Source organism: Notamacropus eugenii, chromosome 1, assembly GCF_028372415.1.
Source record: "Notamacropus eugenii isolate mMacEug1 chromosome 1, mMacEug1.pri_v2, whole genome shotgun sequence".
In the NCBI taxonomy this organism is placed as follows: Eukaryota; Metazoa; Chordata; class Mammalia; order Diprotodontia; family Macropodidae; genus Notamacropus; species Notamacropus eugenii.
Genome location: NC_092872.1, coordinates 52,945,454 through 52,965,505, shown reverse-complemented (window position 1 = coordinate 52,965,505; position 20,052 = coordinate 52,945,454). Strand labels below are relative to the sequence as shown.

The following is a 20,052-nucleotide window of genomic DNA, read 5'->3' as shown; positions in this document are numbered from 1 at the left end:
CCCCACAGATAAAAATTTATGAAGACACCTCCCCTTGCTCCTATGTAGAGGGAGGGATACCCAGGAGTGTAGAATAATACATACAATATCAGATTTTTTTCATGTATTTATTTTGCTAAATTTATTTTTTCTTCCTCTTTTTTTCCTTTTTAAAAACTGTTTGTTGGAAGGGATTGCACTCTAAGAGCTGGGAGTAGAGATGCAGGGAGAAATTTAAGTGTTACAAAAACAAAATCTATCAATACAATCTATTTTAAAAGATTTTGTGGCTCCTGTATCATATGGTTGACCAATAATGAGTTTGCAATCCACCCAATCTGACAGATCTTTTTCAGACAGATGTCTACCTAGCCATGCTTTCCTGTCCTGTCTTTCCCTCTGCCATCCATACCCCTGCACCTAAATAGTCACAGACATTCCCAAAGAGTTAAGTAAAAATCAAATTTGGTTCAAGGAAATTCCACCCATCTTGCAGTTATTACCACACTGCTTTATGATATAAAGAGGAAGCTATTGATCTTAAGCAAAAGTAATTTTTCAGGATCTACTAACTCACTTGTGGTACCGTAGTTCTAGTGTACCTGTTCATCCATCATGCTGCAAACTTAGAGGAATAACTAGTGAGATTTCCAGATGTGGATGCAACCATTGACTGAGACCTGAGACGTCTTAGGGTGACTGAGTAGGCCGGTGAGGGTGTTTTATTCCACTTGCATTATTTTAGTTTGAACTTTATAACTTTTTACCTGACTGTGATGAAGTGACACTGCAGAAAGATGTACAGAGAATAAAAACCAGAGTGTATGTTGTATTTACATAAAGAACAATAACAGTCCTTTAAACCACAAGGGGCAAAGACAAATTCAGTGGGACTGAGGATGGCCTTGAGGAGAGACTGAGACCTCTGGCCTCTGGACCCAAGACCCCCCCCCATAGAACAGGTGTGTGTGTTTGTGTGTGTGTGTGTGTGTGTGTGTGTGTGTGTGTGAGACAGAGACAGAGACAGAGAGACAGAGACAGAGAGAGATATGTATATGTGAAAATGTGGAGACAGAAACCCTCAACTCAGTGACTGCTGACCAGGCTATCTGTGGGGGAGAAAGGAATGTGGAATAAGACTAGGGAGGAGCTAAACATCAGGACTAATTATATGTAATAAGGTGATAAACTCAGTTATTTCTCCTTGCTGAAGGAGTACAAGAATTATAAGTACCCTCTCACTTTCTTGCCTTGGACAAAACAACAATTGTCCCACTCTAGTTAAGCTCTCATAAAGAGACAAGGAGGATTAGTGAAAGTTAAAAAGAAATCCTATTTTACGTATCACTGTATATATCTGGAGGCCACTGAATTATGAAAACTTTACATTGGGGTATTTATTTACTAGAACTCATATAGCACACATCTCCTCGGGTATTTGTAAGTATAAAATGAAATAATACTTGTAAAATGATAAGCCTTAAAGTGCTAGGTAAATACTAGTTATTATTACTGTTAATTAGAATTATTGAAAGGGATAGTGTTCAGGACTAGGAAGGTGAGAGTTGTGTCATTTTTTTCCCTTAATCATATCACAGTTAGAGTATTATATTCGCTTCTGGATACTGCATTTTAGGAAGGAGATTGAAAAATTGGAAATTTTCCAAAGGATGGTGACCAGGATGTTGAAGAATGTTAAGATCATGACAATCTAAGAATTAACTGAAGGAACAAAGGATATTTAGTTTGGAGAAGAGAAGAATTAGCAGGAAATATAACTTTAGAAAACATTTTGTAAGTATTTGAATGGCTGTCATGTGGAGGATAGCAGAACTGGGAGCAATGATTTGAGTTACAAAGATATAATTTCAGGTTTGATGTGAAGAAACATTTCCAATTAGAGATTTCCAAAACTCGCAATGAGATGTAAAATATTTTCTCTTAAACCAAAGCTGGATGGAGCCTTTGCAGGTTTGTTGTAAAAGGGATTTTTGTTCAGGTATGGGTTTTATTAGATGGTCTCTGAGGTCCTTTTCTGTAATCCCCACTTCCCCATGGTTTTAAGCTCCCTCCCTGCATAGGAAGGCTATGATGCACACATTCCAGCTGCCCAGGTAAAAGTTCCACTGAAACTAGTAGAAGTATTCTCTGAGAAGGAAATCTGGGCAAGAGTTGAAAGTCTATCACTTTTGATTTCCATTGGAAGTTTTTTATATAGAGATAGTGCATCTTTTATGGGGAAGGTACAGCAAGAAGTTGAATTTTGTTTGTGGTGGTACAAAGCAGGGGATTGTAGCTGAAAGAGTAAAGCTAAGTAAAAAAAACCCTTGCATACAAGTATAATTTAAGATAAAAAAACATGCAAAAGCTTCATAGAGTCAGATAAAACAAAGGGAAGGGAAATCCAACATTGAGATACGCTTCTCTGTCTGGGTGAATAAAACTCTCTGTCTGCCTGGGAGAAAGAAACACAACAGCCAAGTTTTTTCATCTCAGCAGGTTAAGGCTTCTCAGAACAGATTTCTAATAATGTGAACACTTCCTGCCAAATCTTCTCCTTGGTTATACATCCCGGTTTGCTTTGAGCTTTTCAAGATGAATATGATTAAGGGTCAAATCAATTTTGACAGCATTAATGTGCGGTAATGGACAACTATTTCTGGCTGGCATAATCAGTGTTCAGATAATAGTGAGGTGGTCCTCACTAATAATTAGATAAGCTTTAAGTTCTCTTTCAGTTTTAAGGTTCCAATATTCTGTGATAGCATAGATACAGACATAGAGAGATCTGGGGAATTCTGATGGCCACATTGCCATTTTCTCCTTGTGTTTTTGGCCAGTTAATTAAACTTCCTGGATAGATGCTATGTTTTCTGTTGTTGTTTTTTTTTAATCTGTAAAATGAAGAAAACAGACAATCCAGATAATAACAGTTAGCTATTGTCATAAGTGAGGAATAACTATTAAAGATAATTATCAAATACTTTGCTATGTATACATAAAATAATGTAATACCTTTTCTGAACCTAAAAATTCCCCAAAGATTCGGTTCTACTCCAATTGTTCTATTTTCTAAGGAACTTCATTCACAAACTCCCAGAGTGAAAAGGAGCCTTGAGAGTTGGGGAAGAGCCGTGGTTGGTCACTGGTTGGACTTGAAAACACCGGTCCTACGGACTAGCTTTTACCTCTTGAATTCATGTATTATAATGGATTATAAATTTTGTAAGGGTAGACATGAATAGTTGAAGATTTCTATCATTGACCTGAGTTTTGTGCCCTCTGTTGAAATGTTAGGAAATTTGTCACGAAATAACTTTGTCATAAAATTTTTGACATGTTCAATCAAATAACCACTGAAAAAAAGTCATTGTAAAAGAATCTGAATGGAGGTTGCTGTTTTTCCCTTGTTCTTGAAGAAGCTATTGACTTCAAGAAAGTGATGCCAGGACTTGCAGGTGAGTTGGATTTAACTGAGGGAGGGCTGTGCAAAGTCACCAGTCTCACTTTCTCCTCTGCAGCATTTGGGTCCAGTGGTAAAATATAGATCAGGACTATTGGAGGTGGCCCCTAAATGGAGGTTAATTAATTAGAGAGTTAACATTTCCTAGATATTTCAATATATCCCCTGAGAAACTGGAGACACATATCTTTTTTTTCTTCAGTATTTTTTTGGGACCTCCTTTAGCAAGCTGTTGACTCATTTTTATGATTTTCTTGTATCACTCTCATTTCTCTTCCCAATTTTTCCTCTACTTCTCTTACTTGATTTTCAAGATCCTTTTTGAGCTCTTCCATGGCCTGTGACGAATTCATACTTTTCTTGGAGGCTTTGGATGGAGGAGCTTTGACTCTGTTGTTTTCTTCTGGTTGTATGTTGTGATTTTCTTTGTCACCAGAGTAAGATACTATATAATCTGAGGGTTTTTTTATGCTGCTTGCTCATCCTTCCAGCCAAATACTTGACTTTCCAAATCTTTGTCAAGGTAGTTCTCTGCTTCCAGTGGGGGTGGGGGTGGGTGTACTGTCCCAGGCTTCAGGGGTTTTGTATCAGCTTCTCGATCCCCTACCTTCTGTGGGCCCAGAGCTCTGGTAGCAACTGGCACTGCTGTTGCTGCTGCCACCACTGCCACCTCCCCCACCCTGGGGCTGGGGCTGGATCCCAGATAGACCACAGTCCTCTTTCACCCAGGTCCCACAAAGTTTTCTCACTGACCTTCAAAGCTGTCTTTGGCATTTGTGGGTTGAGAAGTATGGAAACTGACACAACTGCCAGTGATTCAATCCCCTGAGGTCTGCTCTGGCCCTGTTTGTACTGGTGGCCCATGCTGCACTGGGTTCTGCTCCTAGCCTGGTGCAATATACCTTTCCTGTCAACCTGTCTTGGGCTGGAGATTTATTTCACTCTGTCATTTTGTGGATTCTGTAGCTCTAGAATTTGTTTAGAGTCACTTTGTACAGGTATTTTGGGGGGTTTGGGGGAGAGCTCAAGCAAGTCCCTGTTTTTACTCTGCCATCTTGGCTCTGCCAACTGAGACACATATTGTTGATGCCTTATTATTAGAGACCATTTTTACCAGGAAACTCAACATACAGTGGATAGCATTATTCTGCAGCAAGTAGAAATACAATTCTTTAGAGAACTGTAACTCCTTTCCTTCAAATAAATCAAGAGAATTTTCCTGTGCACTATCATATCTCATATATCCACCTTAATCCCAGTGATTTGCTCAAGATGACAGAGTCAACAGTATGACCAGAATTAAACCAAGATCTCTCAATTCCAACTGACCCATCTCAAGTCTCATCCCGCTTGCTTTCTACCAGTTCATGTTCTTTCTCAACCTAGCTCAAGATTCACTACCATCAAGAGACTCTTCTTAGATAATTCCACCTTATAATGGAGTCTCTCTTTAGTTTCTGTTTTTGAAAACAGGGGTTATTTCATTCGATCTTTGTTTCCTCTGGACCTAGCACAATGACAGGCCCACAATAGACACTTAATAACTGCTTGTTGATTGATTGATTGCAGTGTACTGGAGTGGATAGAGTGGACTTGGAATTAGAAAGACCCATATTCAAATCCTACCTCTAACACTTAACTAGCTGTGAACCCCTGGGAAAGTCAGTTAATGTAGCTGAAATCCAGTTTCTTCATCAGTGGCATTGAGATAAACAATGAACTCAATTAACAAGCCAGGGGTGGGGTACCTGCAGCTTCAAGGACACATATGGCCCTCTAGGTCCTCAAGTACAGCCCTTTGACTGAATCCAAACTTTACAGAACAAATCCCTTTACTAAAAGGATTTATTCTGTAAAACTTGGACTTGGTCAAAAGGCCACATGAGAGGATCTGGAAGGTCACATTTGCCCTCAAGGTCACAGGTTCCCCACTCCTGTAGCTAGACATTATGCTAGGTCCTAGGGATACAAATATAAAGAATGAAACAGTTCGTACTCTCAAGAAGCTTACATTCTCATGGAAAAGACAAAACCTATATAAGAACATACTACATGAATATGAGCAGCCAGGTGGTACAGTGGATAGAGCACCAGCCCTGCAGTTGGGAAGACCTGAGTTAAAATCTGGCCTCCGACCTTTACTAACTGTGTGACCCTGGGCAAATCACATAACCCTCTCTTCCTCAATTTCTTTGTCTATAAAATGACCTGAATAAGCACATGGCAAACCACTCCAGGATCTACCAGGAAAAGCCCAAATTTGACCATGAAGAGTCAGGCACAACTAATTAACTCAACAACAATAAAATAAATGCAAAGAGAATAAATACAAATAAGTACATAGTATTAAATACAAAGTAGTTGGGTTTTGGATTTGTTTGGTTTTTTTTCAGTGGTGGTGGTGATAACAAGCAATCGGGAGCAGGAAAGTCTTCATATAGAAATCGAGCCCACTGACCATTCCAGTCTACAGTGATCTATATGTCTGTCACCATACCACTATCAAGTTTCTACAGCTTCTCACATATGCACATCTAAGAAAAAAGGGGCTCCAAGGATATGGTCAGGACAGAGCCGTACTTGACTTTGTGACACAGTCATCGCTGCTCATGGGTGGCCAAAACTTTAAGCTGCTTACAATATCACCGAGTGTTTGAGATCTCCAGGAATGCAACGTAGAACACAAATGTAAACTTTTTTTTTTTTAGGATATGCTCAATTAGTATTTTAAAATTAAAAAAATATTTATTGGTTACATTTTAAATTTTGAACTGTCTACCTCCTTTCCTCCTCAAACTGTACTAGAGAAAGCCACCATTTGTCATGGATACACATGCACAAACACATTTGAAAAATCATACCATGCATACTTCTGTTTTTCAGTTCTTTCTCTAGAGGTGAATAGCATCTTCATTCATAGTTCCTTTGCAATTGATTTGAATATTTTATAATACAATAACTAGTTGTTCATAGTTATTCTTCAAACAATATTGCTATTACTGTGTCCAGTGTTCTCCTGGTTCTGCTCATTTCTCTTCATTATTTCATGCAAATCTTTCCATGTTTTTCTAAAATCAACCTGCTCATTATTTGTTACAGTACAATAGTATTCCATCACAATCCCATACCACAACTTGTTTAGGCACCTCCTCATTTTCCAGTTCTTTGCCACCACAAAAGAAGCCACTATAAATATTTTAGAACATGTAGATTTCTTTCCTTTTCTCCCTAATCACCTTGGAAACTGATCTAAAAGTAGTATTGCTGGATCAAAGGGTATACACAGTTTTATAACTCTGGCCATAATTCCAGATGGATCTCTAAAATGTTTGGATCAGTTCACAGTTCTGCCAACAGTGTATTAGTGTCCCAATTTTTCCACATCCTCTCCAACATTTAACATTTTCCTCTTTTATCATTCTAGCCAATCTGATAGGTGGGAGATGATATCTCAAAGTTGTTTTAATTTGCATTTCTCCAACCAGTAATGATTCAGAGCATTTTTTCATGTGAGTATATATAGCTTTGATTGCTTCATCAAAAAACTGCCCACTAATATCCTTTTACCATTTCTCAACTGGGGCATGACTCGTATTCATATAAATTTGACTCAGTTCTGCATATAGTTGAGATATGAGACCTTTATCTGAGATATTATATTTTTTCACAATTTTCTGCTTTCCTTCTAACCTCACCTACAATGCTTTTATTCCTCTTCAATTCAATGTAATCAAAATTATTCTTTTTATATCTCAAAATGCTCTTTCTCTTCTTTATTCATATTCATATTCAATGAATATTCAATAACATTCATTATTCTTCTTTTATCCAAAAGTCTGATAGGTAATACGCTCCATGTTCTTCTAACTTACAAATATATATTTATAGGGAAAGCTACCTTTTAACCAGACTAATCAGAGTTGCACAGATAAACCATGACTAGGTCTCATGTGCCGCTCTTGCTTTTCCTCTTTCCAACACACTTAGCTTTATACTACTTGGGGCTAGTTTAGGCAACACCTGCTCAAAGGTCTGAGGTATCCCTGCCTCTTAGCAGTCTCTCGAGTGCGAGATTCTCTTAATGCAGTTGTTGGCAGCAGTTGCTGCCTTCCTTCTCTCATAATATAGATGTGCTGCCCTTGAATTATATTAATAATAGTTTAGGCACTGTTTGCAGTGTAGTACCAGGAACATTACCTCTTACATGCTATTATGGTTATTTAAAGCCATGGTAGAAGGCCTAGAATGCCAAGTTTAAAAGTTTGAATTTTATCCTGTTACAATTAAGGAACCATTAGAGGTTTATGAGTAGGAGAATGTGATGAAAGTGGTATTATAGGAAGAGTGATCTGGCAGGATAGGTTGGAGGATAATAATAATAACTAGCACTTATATAGACCTTTAAGGTTTGCAAAACACATATATACTATTCTCATTTGATCCTCTAAATGACTCTGTAAGGTGCTATTATTATCCCCATTTTACAAATGTAGAAAGTGAGCCAGACAAGAGTCAAGGAGATCATTTTGAAGGTTTTTACAATAATCTAGTCAAAAGGTAATGAAGATTTGGAGGGGGAAACCAATTTGTGGGAAAAGATGATGAGTTTTGTTTCAAGAATATTGAGTGTGGGTATAGCCAAGATGGTGGAGTACAGGTAGTGATTCAAGAGAGGTAAGTTAGAGAAGAATCAAGTATATATGACTTGAGTGAAAAATTACTAATGGGAGCTAAAACAAAGCAAAAACCATTGATTACCTTCTAGTAACTACTACTTCTGTTTCTTTCAATTCTTTAAGATTTATTTTGTATCCTTCTTTACTATATTTTTTATGTCCAATCTTGTGACAAATTATATACTCTTTGTGTGATGAGGATACTCCCAGAACTCTGAGTCTCTGTCAGTGATTGTCCAACCAAGATTTTACTGTACCTTTTTTGCAACCCTATTTGTAACATCAGTTCTTAAAGGCACAGGCATATTATGAAAAGCATTTGTACCCTCATCCTGTGTTGTTAGTAGAGGGTGATGGGTGTAGGAAAGGGGAAGGATGGAGATAGAAAAGGCCATGAAATTGGTCAGATTATTGACCCTTCTTATCTATATCAATACCAACCAAATCCTCAAACAAAACACAGCAGTTCCAATCCCAGACTAACTGCGGGGCCCCAATATAGCCTGTTGATTTTAGTCATCTACTTAGCTTTTGTCAAGTTTCAAAATTGTCTCAGGTGAAAGGGAATGGGGGTTGGTGATTGTGTAGGTGGATTAGAGACACATGTGAGAATTGCTCTGCTGATAGAAATGGCAACTGATTGTTATTTGGCAACTAAGATTAGATGTGTGGGGATGAGGAAAACTGAGTAGTCAAGAATGAGTTGCAAATATGGATAAATGGAAAGATGGCTTTCTCCTCCACAAAAGTAGGGAAGTTTGGAAGATGGTTGGATTTGAGGAGAAAGGTAACGAGTCCTGTTTTGGACATATTGAGTTTGAATTGCCTAAGGGACAACTAATTTAAAATGTTCATTTAGTGATGGGGGTTGGAAATATAGAGCTGGGAATCATCGTCATAGAGATGATAATAAAGTCCATAGGATGTGATGAAGTCATTCAGTGAGAATCTATAGAGAGAAGAAAAATGATGAGGTAGTAGGACAGTGTGTGTTCATCCTTTGTTGCCAAAGAAGACCATGCCATCAGAGAAATAATGACATGACTTGCACTTGACTTTGAGTGAAGGAGGGCTATGCAGGTCACCAGCCTCACTTCTCCTCCAGAGCCATCTGAATCCAGTGACCAGATATTCATCAGGATGACTGGAGATGACCCAGGATGAGGCAGTTGGGGTTAAGTGACTTGCCCAAGGTCACACAACTAGTGAGTGTCAAATGTCTGAGGTGAGATTTGAACTCAGGTCCTCCTGACCTGGTGCTGTATCCACTGCACCACCTAGCTGCCCCTAGTAGGATAGTACCTTGAAGGGGACATACTATGGATAGGTGATGATCCAGCAAAGGAGACTGAGGATTAGTTAGATGGATGTGAGGAGAACCAAGAGAGCATCACTAAGTCCCACAGACCAGTCAGTTACCTGCCAAAAACATTGTATCTGTGAACCAGAATCTGCTCCCTTCTTATCTTAGAAACACAACTCTTGCAAAGAGCAAGTCTGTTGTAGATGTCCTTTGACCTTTAAATCAATGACCTGCAATGATTTCTGATGCAGCAGAAATCGCCTGCCTACTTAACCTGCTACAAAGTTTTTTTTCTGTGGTGGATTTGGAAAGAAATAGCCATTAAACTGTATGTTGAGGCTGCTCCAGTATCTATTTTTTTCCCTTAAAGAAATATAATACTAACAAGTATGGAGAATGTAAGAACCCATGTTGTATCTACTGTTTGTTGTTTTTTAAGGGTTTTTATTTTATTTTATTTTGATCATGTTTCTACACCATAGACCTTTTCTCTTACAATACCTCCCTACCCAAGCCCCGCAAAATATTGAAAATAACCATTTAAAGAGAAACAACTGAGAAAGGAAGTAAATCCTTTGGTCCTGATAGCATGTGTGACATTGCATAGCTGTCGTCCTCCACCTCTGTACGTAAAGAAGGATGCTTCATTACAAGTTTTATGGGAAGAAACTTGTACATTAGGGCTAATCAATTTACCTGCCTGTTATTGTTTTTGTTTACAATATTGAAGGCGTATGTTCTCCTGGTTCAGTATCATTTTATACAAGTCGTTCCAGGTTTCTCTGAAATGCTCATATTTGTTGTTTCTTAAAATGTTAATACCTTGTATTTATGTATTACCTACAGAATGCCAGGAGCTGTGCTGAGTATTCTACAAATATTATCTCATTGGATACTTAACACAGCATTCAAAGCAGGGGCTGTTATGTATCCTCATTTCACAGTGGAGGAAACTGAGGCAAAGAGGTTAAGTGTCTTGCCCTTATTTAAGGGTTACACAACTGGTAAACGTCTGAGGCTAGATTTGAATTCAGGTCTTCCTGACTCCAGACCTACCAGTCTGTTCCCTGAATCCAATATCTCTTTGTTAATGAGTCAAGGAGACTTGGAGCATTAAGAGAATTAATTTCCCAGCGGATTAATTTTCCATTAATGAACATCTGGCCAAGTGAACTGGACAACTTAGAGCTATAATCTGTCTAAGACAAGGGCGGAACACTGTTTAGCACACCTCCTCAGCTACTTTAGGCCAGAGAGATTTTAGTGAATAAATTATGAGGGGCCGGTGATGATCATTTAAAATTTAACTTTCCAAAATAATTTAGATGCCTAATTTGACCTGCAGAATTTTCATGGGCTCCACCAAAATACACCATCAGTATCTCTTTCTCCTGGTTAAAGGCAGGCAGACTGGAATGTATTCATGATTGGCTGGCTGCTTGATGTTCATTAGACCTGCCCTGATTTCTTTAAAGCTTTGGGCAGTTGGGACTATACTTATTTTCGTATCACTATAGAGATATTTCCAGTAAGTGATGCTTGCCCCTCCTATGTCCAAACTAGGAGAAGAGATGGGTGAAAGAAGAATCTTTCTCAAAACGAAAGTGTTCAGGGGAATTTTTGAAGATGACATTTGGGAATATGGAAACATAGTGAATTCTTCCCTATGCTGATATAGACCACTATTAACAGCTCCATTGATCTATCAAACTGAGTTCTGCAAGAGGATTGTTTTGAGGACAAATTAAAGAGTTCCCCCTCTTGCCAGGTTCAGGGCCTTCTAAGATGAGTGTTTCAGTTTTAAACTGGATGAGTAACAAGGGTGGGAAGCTCTGGCGGACAGTCAAAATGGGTTTCTCTGTTCAGAAAGCAAGTAGCTTTCCTTTTTGCCAGCTATAATTCTCATGTGCTTTCCTGTGTAAGAGGCAGAACATATTGGAATAATCTGACCTAGATGTAAACTCATATATGAATCACATTGGCTATGTTTTCATCCAGGAAGAAAGGCCGCAATTGGCAGTGGAAAAAAACATTCTGGCCACTATATCTCTGTACAAGTCCAGGGACAATATGGGCCCAATATCACCCCAAAGCAACATTCCAGTTAACAGACATCCGGTTGGCTACCTCAAGTGGAGACAGAGTTACACAACATAGGCTCTTGTTCAAATTCTTCCCCTCTACCTCTTATCAACAGCATTTTCAGTTTTTCGGGGCTTGGGGTTCAGCCAGTTAGATTTTGTTCACTTTTCTATTTCTAGCAGGCATAAGGGAAGACAAGGACGTGGTTTTTTGTTACAAGTATTCATGAAGAAAGGAGCCAGAAGAGCCATCTTTCAAGATGTTGCAGTTAGGAAAATGTCTTTTAAAAACACTGTGGAAGGTTCCTTGTTATGTAAAAATGTCATATTTCCCAAAACTTGCACACTGTCAGGCTACATTAAAGTCCTACCTATTATGATATCTCATCTTGGCATGGAAGTAACATTTACTTCTTGAAGATTTTTTTCCCCACCCTTTCTTTGCTTTTTGAGGGTAAAGGCTTGCAAGTAGCATCATGGCATCAAAAAGTGTGCCCTGTTTAAAGACTTTTGGGCACAGTTCTCAATTGCTTTCCAGAATGGCTGCACCAATTCATGGTTGCAGTAGTTTATTAGTGTACCTCTTTTTTCTTAACTCCCCCATTTTCAATTTTCTTTTTTTGTCATTTTTGCCAATAAGATGAGTGTAAAGGGAAACCTTATGGTTGCTTTAATTTGCATTTTATAATTATTAGTGATTTGAAACATTTTTTCACATAACTGTTGATAACTTGAATTTCTTCCTTTGAAAACTGCCTGTTCATGTCTTTTGATCATTTATTATGGGATGGCTCTTAGTCTTATAAATTTAAATCAGTTCCTTATATATCTCAGAAATGAGACCTTTTACAGATATACTTGCTACACAGATTTTTTTTCCCCCAGTTAACTATTTTCCTTCTAATTTTAACTGAAATTGGTTTTGTTTGTTCAAAAACTTTTTAATTTTTGTAATTAGAATTCTCCATTTTATCTTCTATGTTTTTCTCTATCCCTTATTTGGTCATGAACTCTTTCTCCATCCACAAATCCAAAAGGAAATTTCTTCCTTGATCCTTCAATTTGTTTATGACATAATCTTTTATACCTAAGGAGTCTATCCTTTTAGAGCTAATCTTGTTATGTGATGCGAGGTATTAATGGGCACCTACTTTCTGCTAGATTACTTCCTGGTTTTCCTAGCAGTTTTTGTCAAATAATGAGTTCTTATACAAGTGGCAGGGGTCTTTGGGCTTATCAAGCAATAGGATACTAGGTTTGTCATAGGTATGTTACACCACTGATTATCTTCTCTATTTTTTTTTTTTTTGATTTGGTGGTCAACTTTTTTTTTTCTTTTTTTTTTTTCTTCTCTATTTTTTTAACCAGTGCCATATTATTTTGATGATTACTACTTTGTAGTTTAGTCTGAGGTCTGTTCTGCTATGTCCCTCCCTTCCTAATTTTTCAGTATTTCCCTTGAGATTCTTTTGTTCCCCCAAATGATTTTATTTTTTTCTACTTCTATAAAGTAATTCTTTGGTAGTTTGTTATGGTTCTGAATAAAGTAATTAATTGATTTAGGTAGTATTGTCATTTTGTTACTTTAGCTCAGCTTTTCCACAAGTGGTTGTTATTCAGTTGTTTATGTCATATCCAAGTCTTTGTGATCTCATTTGGAATTTTCTTGGCAAAGATACTGGAGTGATTTGCCATTTCCTTATCCATCTCATTTTAAAGATGAAGAAACCAAGGCAAACAAGGTCAAGTGACTTGCCCAGAGTCACACTAATAGTAAGTGTCTGAGGCCAGATTTGAACTCAGGAAGATGAGTCTTCCTGACTCCAAACCCACTGCACCACTTAGCTACCCATCAATACAATCTAATGATTCACAAAGTATTTATTAAGTATGTACTGTGGGCATGGTATTGTACTGTGCACTGGGAAGCTCTTGCCCTCAAGAAACTTATATTCTACTAGGGTGATAAAAGATACAGAGAGTTAAGTACCTACATGAAATCAGGAAAAAGGAGAGAGTACTAAGAACTAGGGGAATCAAGTGGCAAATCAGCTGAACCTTGAAGTAACCTAGGGATTCTAAAACTGAAGTATTAATTCCAGATATGGGGGAAAGCCTGTGCAAAGGTACAGAGATAGGAGATACAGTATTGAGTCAGCGAATTAGTAAATAGGTCAGTTTGTTGGACCACTGAATACTTTAAGGGAAATAAAATTAAATAAGCCTAGAAAGTCGGAATGGAGAGAAGTTGTGAAGGCTTTTAAATACTAAGCCATAGCATGTCTGATCTCAGACACTAGCTGTGTAACTCTGGACAAGTCACTTAACTTTGTTTGCCTCAGTTTCCTCATCTGTAAAATGAGCTGGAAAAGGAAATGACAAACCATTTCAAAATCTTTGCCAAGAAAATTCCAAATGGGATTAGGAAGAGTCAACGTGATTGAAATGGTTGACTGATGGGGAGAATAGTATATTAATATCTTGACAGATCTTTTCTTTATATCTCATTGTCCACCTTTTTGCTACATTCTTAAATGTTCTTGGGATGTTGGAACTTAACTAAGGCTCTTGCTAGCTTTCTGTGAATTTGTTTTCCCCTCCACTTTTCTGTTTCATGAGATGATATAGCTCATAATCACTACCAACACCTTGTATGAGATTTCACAAATCAGATTATAGTTTAAACCAGTACTGCCCCTTTCCACTTGGCAAGGAAATCAAGTGTTTGCTGGTTTAGGCAGTTTTTAGATTATTTTGGTTTCTTCATTACGGTAATCACTTTGCTTAGGTTAAACTTTGTTACCAAATTATGATAGTCTATGTTGATGTCTGTTCTTTTAGATATTTTTCAGCTTGAGTAGCTTGTTAAAAAGGTCAGATTAGAATGCCTCAATTTCATTCAGTATTTTTTCTCTTTTTTATTCTTTTTATTTAATATTGATTTTGATCTTTGCTCTAATTAGTTGGTTGTCTTGTCTGAATGTACATGAACATCTGATTTGGAGACAAGGGCTACATTGACAACCAGTCTATTTCTTTCTATTAAAAGTTATGGTTGTTATATATAATATTAATAATATATAATAATAAATGTATAAACATATATGTTTAATAATAATACACAATAAATATATAAATATAGAATATATACACATAAATAATAAAATTAATAATAGATAAAATTTGTATATAAATATAATATACAAAGTTGTATAATATAACTTTCTATTGAAGTATAATCAATTTCATTTTTTGTGATGTTAATTGATGCCCACCATGTTCAGTATCTCCTCACATTCTTCTTTTTTTTTAAGTATTTTTAAAATATTTATTTAATATTTTATTCCCTTCCCCAATTACATGGAAAAATAATCTTTAACATTTGTTCTTTAAAAATTGAGTTCCAAATTTTCTCCCACCCTTCCTTATTTTCCCCCTCCTTTAGAAAGCAAGCAGTTTGATATAGATTATACACATGCAATTATGCTAATTATGCAATTATGCAAAACATTTCCATATTAGTCATGTTGTAAAAGAAAACACAGACAAAAAATCCCCCAAGAAAACTAAAGTAAAAAAAAAAAGTATGCTTTGATCTGCATTCAGATTCCTCCAGTTTTTTTCCCTGAAAATTTTTCATTGTTAAATTCTTGGGAATTGTCTTGAATCATTGTATTGCTAAGCATAGCTAAGTCATTCACAGCGGATCATCATGTAATACTGTTGTTACTATGTACAATGTTCTTCTGGTTCTGCTCATTTCATTTTGCATTAGTTCATATAAGTCTTCCTAGGTTTTTCTAACAGCATCCTGCTCATCATTTCTTATAGTATAATACTATTCCATCACAATAGAATACCACAACTTGTTCAACCATTCCCCAATGTATGGGCATAGGCTCAATTTTCAATTCTTTGCTACTGTTAAAAGAGCTGCTATAAATATATTTTGTGCCTATAGGTTCTTTTCCCTTTTTTACAAATCTCTTTGGGATACAGAACTAGTAGAGGCATTTATTGTTGAATCAAAGAGTATGGATATGGTATGGTATAGGTATGGTATGCCCTTTGGGCATAGCCCCAAATTGTTCTCCAGAATGGCTGAATCCACTTACAACTTCACTGACAGTACCTTAGTGTCTTAATTTTCCCACATCTCTTTCACGATTTGTCATCTTTCTTTTCTTTAATATTAGCCAATCTGATAGCTATGGAGTGGTACCTCAGAGTTGTTTTAATTCACATTCCTCTAATCAATAGTGACTGAAAGCATTTTTTTTCCATATGACTATAGATAGCTTTGATTACTTGGTCTGAAAACTTCTTGTTCATATCTTTTGACCATTCATCAATTGGGGAATGGCTCTTATTTTTATAAATTTGACTCATTTCTCTATTAATCTGAGAAATTAGGCATTTATCAGAGAAACTTGCTATAAAAATTTGTTCACTGTTATGATAATTATTTTCCTTCATCCTGTTTCCTTTTATCCTTATCCTCCTCTCTTTCTCTCTCTCTCTCTCTCTCTCCTCCTCTCCCTCCCCCTCTTTCTCCTTTCAATCTGTGCATCCTCAAAAGTGTTTTACTTCTAATTACTGCCTCCCCCAATTCTCCCTGTCTTCTTTTAGCACCCTCCCTTCTTTTCTCCCCTTTTCCTTCTACTCTATTGTAGGGTTCTATGCCTGAGTGTATATGTTATTCCCTCTTTGAGTCAATTGAAATAGTGAGGTTTAAGTGCTTCCCTCCCAACACTCACTTACCGTATCTTCCCCATTCACTGTAAAAGCTCATTCATACCTCTTTTGTGTGAGATAATTTACCCCATTGTACCTCTCCCTTTTCTCTAATTTCAGCGTATTCCTCTTTCTTACCCTCTAATTTTAACTTTTTAAAATATCATCCCATCATATTTCGCTCACATCAGTGCCCTCTGGCTATGTACTCCTTCTAACTGCCCTAATAGTGAGAAAGTTCTTTGGAGTTACAAGTATCATCTTTCTGTGCAGGAATGTTAATAGTTAAACCTTATTGAACTGCTTATGATTTCTCTTTCCTGTTTACCTTTTATACCTCCTTTATGCCTTTAATACTCTTCTTGAGTCTTGTATTTGAAAGTCAAATTGTCTATTCAGCTCTGATATTTTCACCAGGAAATGCTTGAAAGTCCTCAGTTGTATTAAATATCCATTTCACCCCTGAGGGATTATACTAAGTTTTGCTGGGTAGATGTTGCTTGGTTGTAATTCTAGTTCTTTTGTTTCTTGAGGAAAACATTCATGATTCATCTAGGTGTGAGCCTTCTGTGTAGTTTACAAGCATTTGGCATCTTTTATTTTTTAAAGCTCTGAGCCACAATTTCTAACATTTTTGTTTTCCATCCATATCCTCATCTTTGCATTGATGTCACTGAGTATTCATTTGAAGGGACTTGTCAAATTTTGTAGAATTTTTTACCCATTTATCTTCCATAATCAAGTTAGCTTGATGGTGGTCCTCTGGAAAATTCTCATTATAAATCCTCCCATGCAAAATCATCAAGTGGTCTTGCAATTATATTTCTTTTTACCTTTGGCTGCATGGTAAAATAAATTGCACCTTTGTTTTAAGTTGCCTCTCTGAAGAGGACCCATGAGCCATTCTTCCACTCAGTTGCTTCCTTTGTCTTCTAGTTTTATTTATATTCATTATGTCAAGATTAATATGATTCATTTCCTCCAGAAGTACTTCTACTCATAGACTGCTGGAAAGTTACCTCTTACATAAAATGCCAACACCTCTTGTTGCTTATAAATCTCCTAAAAAATTGTGCGGTTCTTAGTTTCCATTGCCCTATTTTTCCCCCACCACTGCTGAAGAAACAGAGTGGGCCACATAGGATGGGGGGCCATTTTAAACTTTTCTTCATTCATAGTTTAACATGGACAAAGAATTCATCACCCAGTTACTACCCTTTTTGGTATGGAAATTCTCTGTACTTCATTAGGTTGGTCCCTGGGAAAAACATCTATTACCAGGACTAAACTCAAAGCCTTTCTAGGAGAGCTTGCCAAAATCTGAATGCTGCTTGTATTGCCTTTATGTTTATAAGCAGCAAATGTGAAACAACCGACATGAGGGATTAGGCTAGGATTTTGTCCATATCTCTTACAAATTCCTCAAAATATTTTATTTGACCATAAACCTGGGCCCCACTGGGGGAAGTGAGAAGGGTAAACATACCATCTCCTATCTTCTTGCTCTATATTTCTGGACTCAGTGAGGGCAAAAATAGGGCCAGGCTTGCCCCAAATCAGATCCTAAGACACAGCAGGTTCCTGTGTTGGAACACATCACCATGGTACATTTGGCCATCAACCTCTTGTCTCTTTTCTTTGGAGTGGATGCCCTTGCCTTGAGGCAGACAAATCCGAGGCTTGTTCCCTTTGCCAATAACAAAAATGTTGGAAAGTATGGTGGCAAATCTGTTGCCATTGGCATCTTTCATGTGGACCACATCAAAGGAGGCTGGATGTCTCTCCCTATTAGTGATCCCCCTATTTTGACCAAAGTTGGCTCCACCAATTACCATATATAGGTCACCAGTATCAAACTTGATGAAATCCAGGATCATGCCAATCTCCAGATCAATCTGAATGGTATTGTTCACTTTGAGTCGGTTTGGATGCTGATGGTGCATTGGCCTTAGTGTGCACAAGTCTTTTTCACTTTACACAGTTTGTACTTTGCCTTCTCAACTGTAATATAGTGAACAGCAACGTGGGCCTTGGTGTCATATACCAGATGGAAATACTTGCTGGTCTTCCTGTTGACAAGAGTCATGAAACCAACAGAGTAGGTCATGCCCTGTGTGGTCCTTGCCATCAATCTTGATAAACTGCTGCATGCAGATCTTCTTAACTTTATCATCTTTTAGGATGTACTTGAGTCAATTGTGGAGAAAGATGACAAGTAGGAGGTACCAGTTTGTGGGAGAATATGGATGGTCTGGGAGCAAATATACAGGTCAACTTGTCCAGCATCCAGTGCTTGGGGAAAGTCACATGCTTTGGGTGCTTCTTGGGTCCATAAGTCATGGCTGTAGGGAGCTAGGGAAAGGGTTCACTGCTTCCAGGCTGAGGAAATAGGCAAGAGACTATAAAATAGATAAAAGTTGAATTGGGATAGAGCTGTCTAAGATGCCAACAGATATCAAACAGCCTTCCAAATACTCTATTACTTGATAGAACTGGAGTTTATTAGTACAGGTCTTTCCTTGAGTAAAGATCTATTGTAAATATCCATCCATTCAGCAAGCATATATTAAGTGCCTTTTATATGGAGTGCTGCCCTACATTAGTAGAGGTGGTTCCTCATCAGAAGCTCCTCATCTCCTATCTCTATATTTCAAGTGGTAGGGATATAAGGGCAAAGACAGAATAATCTCTGTCTTCAGAGACCTTACACTTGTGGCATAGATATAGACAGTGTCAGTTATTCAATAATACTATTTGCCAGGTACTGGGGATACAAAGATAGGGAAGAAGACAGTCCCTTAAGGAACTTCTGATCTAATGGAAGAGACAGCATGCAAACAACTTTGTTCAAATAAGGTCTTTACATGATAAATTGGAAGTAATCAATAGAGGGAAGGCATTAACATTATAGGGGATTGGGAAAAAGATTTCTTGTAGAAGACAGTATTTTAGCTGTAACTTGAAGGAAGCCAAGAGTCAGAGATGATGTACTTGATAAGTATTCCATGTGATACTTGATATACTGCAATAGTCCAAACATCTCACTGGGTTTCCTAGGCTTCCTAGCTTAAGTATACAGAAAGGCAAGGCATCATTTTATTAATTATTTATGGAAAGAATGTAATATGTAATTTAACTGCCAGGAGGAATTCTTCTCAAGACATTTGAAGAAGTGGTCATGAGGTGGGCTGGGGCATATATCTCCACCTTCTTGCTGGGCTTCTGGACCCATTGAGGGCCGCAAGGAAGCCCTACTGGGGGCAAGGGTGAGGGGTGAACATACCACCTCCTTTCTCATTGCTCTACATTTCCAGCCTTGGTGAAGACAAAAACGCTGCCAGAATTGCCCCAAATCAGACTCTGAGCCACACCAGAGTTCTGTCTGGGACCACACTAGTTTTTGCAGCTACTTCTGCCTGTTACAGTGTGAGTCTCTAGACACTTCCTAGGCATGGCTACTTGGTGAATAAAGAAGCCGAAATCTGTGCTAGAAGCTACAGGGTCAACTCTGAACCTTCAGATACCTGCCTTCATGAATAGACCTCCCTGTTATTCTACGCATATTCATTTCTCAGTGGTTAGTAGGCTCCTACCCCATTACGCTCCCCTGAGCTTTATGATAGTGAATGCCATATTACCAGATAACAGACCCCTCTTCTGAACACCAGCAGTCCACTCCCTCATTCCTGGAGAGAGTCCATCCTCACTGTTTATAGACCTTCCTCTTTCTATTTTGATCTGAACTAGAAAAAAAAACTCACTTTAATTTTTCCTTGGATTTCTTAATCAGGACTTTGACATTGTAGGAAATATTTT

At 37.6% G+C, this 20,052-nt stretch overlaps 1 pseudogene; it reads right to left on the bottom strand.

Annotated features, from left to right (window-relative positions):
• Window positions 1-17,792: 17,792 nt before the first annotated feature.
• LOC140501219 (small ribosomal subunit protein eS4-like) lies at window positions 17,793-18,576 on the bottom strand (annotated as a pseudogene).
• Between the last annotated feature and the right edge of the window lie 1,476 nt (window positions 18,577-20,052).